This window comes from Eumetopias jubatus, unplaced genomic scaffold, assembly GCF_037043125.1.
Source record: "Eumetopias jubatus isolate StellerSeaLion01/CBP00866 unplaced genomic scaffold, mEumJub1_p1.0 scaffold_12, whole genome shotgun sequence".
NCBI classification, from domain to species: Eukaryota; Metazoa; Chordata; class Mammalia; order Carnivora; family Otariidae; genus Eumetopias; species Eumetopias jubatus.
The window spans coordinates 22,726,014-22,738,736 of record NW_028274818.1 but is presented as its reverse complement, the minus strand read 5'-3'; the positions used below and the strand labels follow the sequence as shown (position 1 = coordinate 22,738,736).

Sequence of the window (12,723 nt, the reverse complement as noted above, 5' to 3'; positions counted from 1 at the left end):
GAAGACATATGTTTATCCGTCAATACCTCTTAGCTTTCTTTTCTGTCTTGTATATGGTTTTTTTTGTCATTTTTCTTTCCTTTTTTAAGGGTTTAAGATACCTCCCAATGATCTATAGCTATGGTTCATCAGTTTTTATTGCTCTATATAATCTATTGTGGTTATACCACAATTTATTCATTTATTCTAATGTTGTGTCCAATTTCTGGCAATTCTAAAAGATGATTTCTATGTATATTGCCACGCATGTTTTCTGGAATAGATATTCACTTCTTTTTCCAGGGTTTACAGCTGGAAGTAGAATTGCTAAATTGTGGGATGTGCATATAGGTGAGCTTTCGTAGGAATTGCCAACCTGTTCTCCAAAACTTGTGTCTGATTTGCATGACATCCAGCAGTGTGGAAGAGTTCTCCCAGATCCACACCCTCCAGTACTGATAGGGCAGATTTTAGTGTTAGCTAACCAACCTGTGATGTGGGAACATCACAGTATGGCTTTGATTTGCTTTTGCCTGGTTACTAAAGACATTGAGTGCTTTTTCACATATTCCTTGTCCATTTGGAGTCCATCTTTTGTAAAGTTCCCATTTATTCATTTGCTTTTTTATCTCATTGATTTGTGAAGTTCTTAATATATTCTATATAGTCACCATTCTTTAGATTATCTTTTCATAACGTTTAAGAGTTCCTAATTTTAATGTATATCCAATATGTCCATGTTTTCCTTGCATTGGTTCTTTTGTGTTTTGTCTTGGAAATCATTCTCTTCCCCAAGGTGATGAAGATCATTTCCTATATTATCTTCTAAAGGCTTCATATATTTGACTTTCACATTTTAGGCCTTCAATCTACCTGTCATTGATTCCCTTTTAATTGTGTGAGGTCCAATTTCATTTCTTTTCCTTATATGGATAGACAGATTTCCTACAATGGATTATTAAGAATTCTTTCCTCCCACTACCTGGAAGGCCACGATGTACATACCGAGTTTCTGTATATATGTAGGTCTATTCCTGGACTTGCTTTTCTGTCCCAATTATCATGTTGTCAATTCCTACAATAATACCATGGTTTTTTTTCTGTAAATATTTATATCTCCTCCTTCAGTAGTATTTTGACCATGGTCAGGCAGTTGAATTTCCATATAAATTTTAGAATCAATAAATAAAAACTATTTGTTACTTTTGTTTTAAAATAAAATGTATATACATGCAATAATGTATATTCAACCATTCTATTAATCTCTTGCTAATTCTAATAATTAGTAATTATTAATTTAATTGCTTTGGATATTTTTATGCATGAAATCATATAACTTGTGATTATTAACAGTTTTGTTTCTTCTTTTTTAATTATGGCTTTTTTTTTTCCTCACTGAGAAATTTGGGCTTAACTATCATAAGATCTGGTTTTCTTAGCTAATAGAATACATGACGCTTATTAGATCTATTTAGATTTTGGAGGTCCCATAGAATATTTGGTTTTAACCCTTGAATTCAACAGTAGAGAATAAGAAAAAGCTTAGCTGCTCCTGGCCGTTGTTCACAGTGTTGTGTGAATGCTGCAGTGGATCCAGCAGATCCCAAAGAGGATTGATATTTCTCTGTTGGATCAGGATTCTGGTCAGAGCCTGCAGAAATCTTCAATCAGAGAAGCACATCACAGACCACTAGCTTATGAAAGAAAGCTATGCCAAGAACCATTCTTCTTGTGAAAAATAGTCTCTGCTTCCTGCACTTGTACAGCAGGACTCCTTCAAGTAGAAATGGTATAAATGAGGGAGGACTGACTATATGTCCTAAAGCCACTAATATTTTGTACACATCTATGGACCCATGGAGAGATTATAATGAGCACTCAACTCAGGAAATCAAATTCAGGTCTGATTTACAGTGTGTTTTTTCTCATTGATTGGCTCCTGCTAAAAGTGAAATGTTACTCCATTTTACCTACACACTCAAGGATGGACCTGAAGGCTAGTGGAAAAGATCAATCCCTCATGTGGATAGGACTTTGAACAGTATATCTAGAGGTATACTTTTCCTAAAGAAAATAAGTACCACAGGTACAAATCTGCAATGATTTATGGGCAACGGCTAACTACATGGCAAGAAGATAAGGGCAATTAAAACAAACAACAAACAAACAAAACAAAACAGTTGCTGTATTCCTCATAAAGAAATCTGGGGAAGAATTTTATGTATAGAATTTCGGGGTGAGACTCAAGTGAGAACATATTTGTTTCCTATGTGAATGCTGACAAAACAGTAATGTACTGCAGAAGAGATACTCAATAATCAGAGGGACAAACTTACCCATCCTGGTCAGCTGCTTTCACTACCTACCATAAAACCTGATCAATAGACTCACAAAGCAGCCAGGATAGAGATCATCCCTATATCAAGCAGCAAGGACTTCACCTCACTGAGGTTAAATTCATCACTGCCTTTGATGGGACACAGTCTCATAACTGCAAAGAACACTGTTATTACCTGACATAACACCATTTCCTTGGAGGGTTGGGAAATCACCCAGTGAAATTTTGATTGTTTGAACACCTTCTTTTCTAAATAAGCAACTTTTTTCCCTTGATAAAAATTATGCTGGATATGGATATGTCATCTCTGGCCATAAGACTTCTCTAAGAACTATCAATTACAGATTTACCAAATGTCTAATTCATGGTTATGATATGCATAATATTGTTATTGTTTTTTTTTTTAAGATTTTATTTATTTGTCAGAGAGAGAGAGAGAGCACAAGAGCACAAGCAGGGGGAGCGGCAGGCAGAGGGAGAAGCAGGCTCCCCACTGAGCAAGGAGCCCGATGCGGGACTTGATCCCAGGACCCCGGGATCATGACTGAGCTGAAGGCAGAAGCTTAACCGACTGAGCCACCCAGGCGTTGCACACAACATTGTTTTTGAATAAACAATTCATTTTACAATAACAACAAACACAAGATTAATACTGAAGATGGAACGGCTCATATCTAGGGAACCTATCTTACCGGTTTTCTCAACTAGAATAAACTGTTTTCATGAAAGTTGAAGGGACCTTTTAAAGAATTCACAATGGCATTGCTATAAGCTGTAAGCATCTTGTCCTATAGGATGTGGTATATGGAAGCATCTATTTGTAGGTACTAGAAAAAGCAATTGCAGTGGATATGGATATGCCTTCCCTAGGCAATATTTTATACTGTTTCTGCCACGGCCACAACATACTGTTCTGGTGTTCAAGACCTGTAAATGGTATTTCTTAATAATTCCCTAGTAAGTTTTTGTTTTCAATCACCTGAAGTCTGCTCTTCTGGTTTAGAAATTGAATTCACTCAGAAAACAAAACACCATTTCCATACAGTCACCATACCACTTTAGAACCCTATGCCATTAAATCAACAAGGAGAGATGTTTATTGCCCTGAGATATTTAACTGTGATTATCAAGATGAAGTAGGTAGGCAGGAGTGTGTTTTGTAAACAGAGGATCCTCAGGTAAATTGCTCAATGCCTTCATAACCTGGAGTAATAGAAAAAGAAGAAACACTAATGGCTCAAAGTACCAAGTAATAAAAGTTAAAGTGCTGAGATGCTGGCTGAAGGAAAAGACCACATGGAATAGGGGGTGAAAGAAGAATAAGGTCAGTATCGACTGTAGCCCTGCGAACTGAAATGTAGACGTTAGTAACTGAGTGTGGCCTCTCTTCCTTTCAAATACCTCCATGGTTATACATATAGCCACATTTCCTTATGAATCTCCTAATACAGTGACTATGAATAGTTTCTCCTTGGCCTTATTATGGGTAGAGGCTTGCTCTTCCTTTTCCCTAATACTTCATATATCGTGTATTTCTTGATAGTTGACTTATAAATTGGTTTTCTGTTTACAGAAAATCAAGGCAGAATTTTGACCAAATAAGCAGAGAATGGATATCACTCTGAGATGAATATCATGACTGATGGTGCACTGGAAAGCCTCCTTGGCTTTGTCTTACAGGGAAGACAGACATTCATTATATATAGAAAGCAATGAGTAGAATTTGAGTAGCCAAATGGATGGAGTCTGATGGATATGTTGATTGATACTCACAACCTTTCTTTTACCTTGTATTTCTAGGGTTAGAAATCTAAATATTGTAGCTAGAGTTCTGAACATAAAGTAGGTATTACATTTATAAGCTGGAAGTGAGGCAGATCCATATTTCTGGAGTATTTGGGGCAGATTAAGTTTGCTCTGAAAACAATGAGGGTTAGCAGAAGCTGGGCTCCATGTCTTAATGTCTAATTACCAGCCTCATGTTCCAAGAAAATGATGACTGTGGCAGCACTGTTAAAAGGGGCAGAGACTATTTCCTAAACTCTGGGGGACAGAAGCAGTGTCCTGGCTTCTTGATCCTAGCTGTAGTGCTATGACATTAAGGCCAAAACTTAGTGGTAACCATGTGACTTCAACTGTTCTATTTCATCCAAAAATTGTGTAAGCATCTTCTTGGTCCTTCTGTTTTGCACAGAATCTTGACTGATACATTGATTTTGTTTATTACTGTTGCTCATTTGTCATAGAAAACATACACACTCACACACATGCATATATGTTCAGAACTTATTTAGAAATTTTAAATGTGAGGTTTTTTTTTTAATTTGTCCTGTATCAATTTTTTAGTATACTGCACCTATTATAAGCTTCCCTATAGTAGGCAGAAAGGCAAGTTCATGGATAATTAAAAAACAACCATGACATCCTTTTCTGGCCAAGATGCAGTGACCGGGGCAAAATTTACTATCCTATTCCCAAACGACTAAAATACTGGGCAAAATATATGAAACAGTGGCTCTCAAAACATCGGACATGAGGCAGTGAAGGAGAATGATTGCTGAGAAAATGGGAAACAAACGAAGTAAATCCAATTATTTCCCCAGTTTACTGCCTGAAGACATTTCCAGGCTGTGGCTCAAGGCTCCCCTTAGGAACCCAAGCAGACCCAGAAAGTCTCCCTGACTTGATAAGACAGAGAACGGAACCCAGGCAGGCAGACTGTGATGGTCAGAACTGCAGGAAAATATATCAGATAGAAGACTACTACACAGGAGGAGAACCCCAGATATCTTCAGGTAATCCCTTTAAGAATTCAGTTATGTATTGATCAGGAAACTACCCAAGGGTGTAGAAAGACCTACTGACAGGATTAGAGCAAAACAATCTCTGGAGCTCACAAGTGCCAGAAAACTGCCTGCTCTCACCAACCATATTGGAAAATCTCTTCACTTATGGGGCATCAGGTAGAATATTCAGAAAGTCTTGCCTCGGTAGTGGAGAGAACTTAACCCTAGACTAAATGCTCTTCTATTCCTGCCTACAACAGTATTAAGACAAGACTGAAAAGGAGCAAACCATTTTCAAGATTTTATGATAATCCTGAACAAAGCTCAAAAATATTTGAGGGCTAAAAAAAAAAATTATCCATCACAGAGGGGAAGGAAAAAGTCACTCTGTCTGGTGCCAGACACACCATCTAGGGTCATGCAAAGGTGTGGGAAAACATGATCTATTACAAGGGAAAAAAACAATCATTAGGGAATAGTAAATGAAAAACACAACTAGGTATCATTAGACCTATTAACATGTGAAAAATTAAAATGGTTAACCATACCAAATGCTGGTTAAGTATATGGTATAACTAGAAATCTTATACACCGTTGGTCAGAGTGTTAAATGTAGCAAACACTTTGAAAGTCAGTTTGTCAGTTTCTTAAAAATTTAAACAGACACTTACCATATGAACCAGCCATGAATCTCAAAATAATTATGTTGAATTAAGTAATTATACTGAGTGAAAAAAGCCAGATAAGAGGAAACACACGTTGTATGATTTCATTTTTATAATCATTCTAGAAAATAGAATTTTCTGTAGTAAGAGAAGCTAAAACAATGGCTTTCTGGGGACGGAAGGGGGTCATGGAGGGACAAGAGGGAGAATTTACAAAGAAACTGTTGGGGATGAGATATGTTCTTTATCATGATTGTAGTGATGATTTCATGGGTATATAAAATATAACAAAACATCAAATTGTTTTTTTTAAGATTTTATTTATTTATTTGACAGAGAGAGACATAGTGAGAGAGGCAACACAAGCAAGGGGAGTGGAAGAGGGAGAAGCAGGCTTCCAACAGAGCAGGGAGCCCGATGTGGGGCTTGATCCCAGGACCCTGAGATCATGACCTGAGCCAAAGGCAGACGCTTAACGACTGAGCCACCCAGGTGCCCCAAAACGTCAGATTGTACACTTGCCATACATAGAGTTTATTGTTAGTTATACTTCAGTAAAACTGCATTAAAAAAAAAAAAAAACACTTAGGGGCCTCTTTTTCGTGGCGCCTCGGAGGCGGTAGGCTGCTTCAGGATGAAGCTGAACATCTCTTTCCCAGCTACTGGCTGCCAGAAACTCATTGAAGTGGACGATGAACGCAAACTTCGTACCTTTTATGAGAAGTGTATGGCCACAGAAGTTGCTGCTGATGCTCTGGGTGAAGAATGGAAGGGTTATGTGGTCCGAATCAGTGGTGGCAATGACAAACAGGGCTTCCCCATGAAGTAGGGCGTCTTGACCCATGGTCGTGTCCGTCTGCTGCTGAGTAAGGGGCATTCCTGCTATAGACCAAGGCGGACTGGAGAGAGAAAGCGCAAATCCGTTCGGGGTTGCATTGTGGATGCCAATCTCAGCGTTCTCAACTTGGTCATTGTAAAAAAAGGGGAGAAGGATATTCCTGGACTCATTGATACTAGTGTGCCTCGTCGCCTGGGGCCCAAAAGAGCCAGCAGAATTCGCAAACTTTTCAATCGCTCTAAAGAAGATGATGTCCGCCAGTATGTTGTGAGAAAGCCCCTAAACAAAGAAGGGAAGAAACCTAGAACCAAAGCGCCTAAGATTCAGCGTCTTGTTACTCCACGAGTCCTCCAGCACAAACGGCGGCGTATTGCTTTGAAGAAGCAGCGCACTAAGAAAAATAAGGAAGAGGCTGCAGAATATGCTAAACTTTTGGCCAAGAGAATGAAGGAGGCCAAAGAAAAACGCCAGGAACAGATTGCCAAGAGACGGAGGCTGTCCTCTCTGAGAGCCTCTACCTCTAAGTCTGAGTCCAGTCAAAAATGAGATTTTCTATGACTGACAAATAAATACGATCAGACATCAAAAAAAAAACCACTTAAAACTTCACTGCCTTAAAACAAGAAAATGTATTTATAAATACATACGTGTGTGTGTATAGTACAAGCTACAAACCTATTAGTTGTCCACAGGAAAAATAAAATAAAACAGAGTAATGCAACTGCACATGCTAATATTCATGAAAATATTACAGCAGTGGTGCTGAAATCAGAGGTAGCCTGTCAAAATGGGTCCTGGAACACTCAAGGATTCCAGCCAACTGAGCTTGCACCATATATAACGTTTCATATTAGCACAGCAGAGAGAAAATAATGTGCCAAATATGGTATTTTGTCATATTTCATTGGCTGAAACAAGCCATGGGCCAGAGCTAGCTTCAAATAGGAAGAGAAATTAAGTGCTTGCAAAGACCATTAATAGCCACTAGAATCCATCAAATACCAAATTCACTTTCTATTTGCTTATAAAATGCACTTAAGCCCTTTGCAGGGGAAATAACTCAATAATTCACACAGTCATATCATCAAGATCAAGGTCCAATAGTTTTTCGTAATGCATTGTAATTTCTTCACCATGATGTAACATAAGGTAATTTTATATTCTGGATGCACCTTTTCTTTATCTGGAGGTTGCATAACTAAAAAGAAAAGTTATCTATCCTATGACATATCCTCTATACTGGTGAACCTTGTACAGCATAATTCCAGATATCAGTCTTTGGTCCATAGATACACTGTAATCCCTTTGGGTATAGAATGTTCTTTGATGGGTGCAATACCTGAAGTTAAGATTCAATATTATGTGCTGCCATACCATCAGAAGCTTGGAGGGCCAAAAATGGCTTCACCACATGCTCCCCTCCCTAACTTTCTCCTGTGAATAAGGTCCTATAGACAAACAGCCTCTAGGTACAGTGCCTGCCTTCTGTATAGCAAGCTTCAGTTCCTTGCCAGCCCCAAACATTATTCAAAAACAGTATAATCACATTCTCTTGAGAATTAAAAATTACTCCATCTTTTGTTACTATAAAATCTGCCTCCCACAACCCCTCCTTGTTCATTCTTGTCTTAAGTACAAACCTCATGTAACCTTGGACAGCATGGTGTCTTCCTCCTCTGTAATTTCATATGTGACTAATAAAGTGGCAATCATATTTATGTATATATATATAGTTTTATATATATGTATATATAAAATAAAAATATTTATCACATATATAATATATAATTGTATAACTATGTATTACATATTTATCTATTATAATATATAATTATTATATGTGACAAACTGCCACGACTTCAACTGTCTAGTATCGTGTGTTGTGTATATGACCATTCCCAAACCCTACATTGGAAATGCCTCATTCACCAACAGGTTGAACAGGAGATGGTCCAAACTATTAGTCTCTGATCCTGCTAGTTTAGAACTCCCTTGTCCATTTTTCTCTATGTTCTCCTCTGATCTGGTGATTGCCAGGGATTGGGAAGTGGGGGAAATGGAGAGACGGATGTATGTCAAAGAGTGCAGACTTCCAGTTATAAGATGAATATGTTCTTGGGATTTAGTGTACACTATGGTGATTCTAGTTAAAAATACTGTATTGCTATACAGTTGAAAGTTGCTAAGAGAAGTGTTCTCACCAGAAAAAGAAGAAAGAAAGAAAGAAAGAAAGAAAGAAAGAAAGAAAGAAAGAAAGAAAGAAAGAAAGAAAGAAAGAAAGAAAGAAAGAAAGAAAAAGAACTATGTGAGGTGATGGAGATGTTAACTAACCTTATTGTGATAATTGTTCTAAAACACATATGTACAAAAATAAAAATAAAAAAATAAAACACATATGTATATCAAATCATTACATTGTACAGCTTAAACTTTCACAATGTTACATGTCAATTATATTTCAATAAATCTAAAAAAAATAAGGAACAGTTATAAGTGGATGTTGAATTATGGAGTGAGGAAGTGGGCAAACACTAGGCAGATTGAACCTACTCAGTGGTAGAATAAGGATTTTATTTTCTGGATGAACATCTCTGAGTCAAAAGCTAGAGATATTATCTTATTTACTTCAACAGACAGGTATTGGCTTGTTTTTTATTTTGCTTAAGCATAGGTAGGTCCCTAGTAATTTCTCTTGTCCCATCACTCATTCCTGCGATTTTTTCCATCAGTTGTAAACAATAACGTTCTTGTCAGGCATAAATTTAATGCTTCTTATGTTTTCTCTTTTTTGGCACTCCATATGTAATTAGTAGAACTCTAGGAAATGCAGCTTTGTAAGGACTGAGCCAGAAACCATTTAAATGAGAAGTTCACACATAGAACAATCATAATGTCTTCCCCTCAAGCTGCTCTCAGGATGGCTTCCTTGGTTCTAAGATTTGCAAGTTTTACTATTATACGCCAGGGCATTGGTTTGTTCTCATTGATCTTGGGAGGGGGTCCTCTCTGCCTCTTGAACATGAATGCATGTTTCCTTCCCAGATTAGGGAAGTTCTTGGCTACGATTTGCTCAAATATACCTTCTAGTCCTCTCTCTCTCTCCACCCCCTCGGGGATTCCAGTAATTCTGACATTGGAATGTTTCACGGCATTGTTAATCTCTCTAAATCTGTTCTCTTGGGTTTTTAGCTGTTTATCCCAGGCCTCCCTGATTTCCTTCCTTTCTATCAGCAGTTCCTCAAGACGTTAAAAATAGAACTACCCTATGACCCAGCAATAGCACTAATAAGTATTTACCCCAAAGATACAGATGTAGTGAAAAGAAGGGGCACATGCACCCCAATGTTCATAGCAGCAACGTCCACAATAGCCAAACTGTGGAAGGAGCTGAGATGCCCTTCAACAGATAAATGGATAAAGAAGATGTGGTCCATATATACAATGGAATATTACTCAGCCATCAGAAAGGATGAATATCCACCATTTGCATTGACATGGATGGAACTGGAGGGGATTGTGCTATGTGAAATAAGTCAAGCAGTGAAAGACAATTATCATATGGTTTCACTCATATGTGGAACATAAGCAATAGCAAGGAGGACCATAGGGGAAGGGAGGGAAATCTGAAGGGGAAGAAATCAGAGAAGGAAATGAACCATGAGTGACTATAGACCCCAGGAAACAAACTGAGGGTTTCAGGTGGGGGGGGGATGGAGTAACAGGGTGATGGGTATTAAGGACGGCATGTGTTGTGATGAGCACTGGGTGTTATACGCAACTAATGAATCACTGAACACTACATCAAAAACGAACAATGTACTATACAGTGGCTAACTGAACATAATGAAACAAAATTATGGTCAAAAACAACAACAAAAAATCATAAAGGTTAAAATCATCAAGCTTCAATACTTTGATGTGTTCCACTAATATACTTTGAAATATTTATCTATTTCATTTGAGCAGAGCCAATAATGGACTCACTGCCTAATATGTCAAATGCAATTTTGCTTAAGTACCTAACAAGGATACAGACTTAGAATAATGTAAAGTTCCATTTTCATGGTTCATTATTAATGATATAATAATGTTCACTGAAGTACCAGAAAATAAACTTATTTCCACAATTGCATAAATTGTTTACACCTAGACTTAATTGCAGTATAAATTATAACTTAGAATCTCCAAATCATACTCATTGTATCTTCGAAGCAGAGCTCCACATAAAATGTTACCAAGATCAAAGTGGTATAACATTAAAGAATATTCTTAGTCTTTCTTCATAAGATCAAAGAAGGGATGATTTCAAATGCTGAAAAAGAAATTTATTTCACCCCTTTAGGAGATCATATCTCAGGTTTAAGGTTAGAAGAAGTAAATTAATACTGATTAATACTGGTGTGGAATTGGTAGGAGATTGTCAAGCTATATGGCACTAAAATCTAGTACTGTAAGTAAGGATAAACTTTCAAGTTAATGTTACAAATCTAGGGATATTTAAAAATCTCCACATAAATTGAAAGATTACAACTTGTAATGATGAGAAAATGTCATGATTAATTATATTAATGACCACATATATGTGTTTCATTAACTCATCTAAGACCTCATTCCTTGATCAAAATATTGAGCAAATATAGATGATCTGAATAAGAAATTTGAGTTACACATGGTTTTGAAGTTCAAACACACATCTTGTATTGACAAAAAATAATTGCTGCAAACAATAAATCACCATCTGTGAAAAAAATAATGAAATTACAACAATTAATGAATGTGGCATAATTTCTCTGTAAAAGACAAATCCCAGTGATTCATGAACTATTATATATTAGATGGTTCATATATAGCCACTCCCCTATTATAAGCCTATCTTCTTATCTATACTTAAAATAAGCATAATAGGGGCTCCTGGGTGGCTCAGTCGTTAAGCTCTGCCTTTGGCTCAGGTCATGATCCCAGGGTCCTGGGATTGAGCCCTGACTCAGGCTCCCTGCTCAGCGGGAAGCCTGCTTCTCCCTCTTCCACTCCCCCTGCTTGTGTTCCCTCTCTCACTGTCTCTCTCTGTCAAATAAATAAAATCTTCTAAAAAAAGTAAGCATAATAGGTAGGATTGTTGTGCAGCCAGGGTTTGGATACCCTTATTTAATATGGCAGCCACAGTAAATGACAAATTTTTGATGGTCATCTCAAATTCTCCAACTCTTATTGACAGAATGAACATTTTTGATTGTCTCTCCCACTAGTTAATATTTATTTCACCAGATCTTTGGAGTTTTGAAAGGATACATAGCCCACTGAGTATTTGGGGGAATTATATCCTTGGAATTGTCCAACAAATAGCTTCACAGAGTGATTATCCTTAGTCTTAGATGACACCAAGAGCTCAATTCAGACCTAAAAAGAACAATAAAGGAGTCTCACAAAAGTTGTAATCGATTTTCTACAGCCATAGGAATGTTTTCTCTGGGTGTTTCTGTGGTATATATATTCTTACACCTTGATAATTCTTCTAGTACAAGACTATTTTTCTAAATTCATCCATTGCTTAAAAAAACAGATCATTATTGGCAAGATTAATGTATATCATAGCTTTATATCACTTTTTAGATTGATTGTGCTAATTAAAGCTGGGAAGAACTAGGTTATATGGTTAGGGTGATGATTTTCTCCATCAAATTATTATTTGATAGAGACAAGTTATTATTATTGGTAAAGTGAACAAGATACACTAGTTGAGAAATATGTAAATGTAAAGCTGTGAAAAAGGAAAGTTATGACCAAATTGATAATTTAAAAATGTATGTGACATACAGATGGTTTAACCAAAAATTGGCTACTTCATATGGAAATTTGCTTGTGATGAGGATTTTCTGATTATACAAATTAACGATATAGGAAATGTGCACATAAAGATGTTGTAGGGCCCAAGACAAAATTCAGCTAATTGTGGTTTTCCAAACTGGTTCCTAGTTTAACAGACCTCCAACAATTGGCTCTTAGGGACTACTTGGATTAGACGCTTATTGGGTCTATGCCCCTGCTTTTCCTTGTGGAAGAGTTTCTCATAAATTCAGTTGGAGGGGTGCCTGGTTGGCTCAGTCATTTAAATGTCTG

The 12,723-nt window shown here is 37.1% G+C and overlaps 1 pseudogene; it reads left to right on the top strand.

Annotated features, from left to right (window-relative positions):
- Window positions 1-6,371: 6,371 nt before the first annotated feature.
- Window positions 6,372-7,158, top strand: LOC114210460 (small ribosomal subunit protein eS6 pseudogene; annotated as a pseudogene).
- Window positions 7,159-12,723: the final 5,565 nt, after the last annotated feature.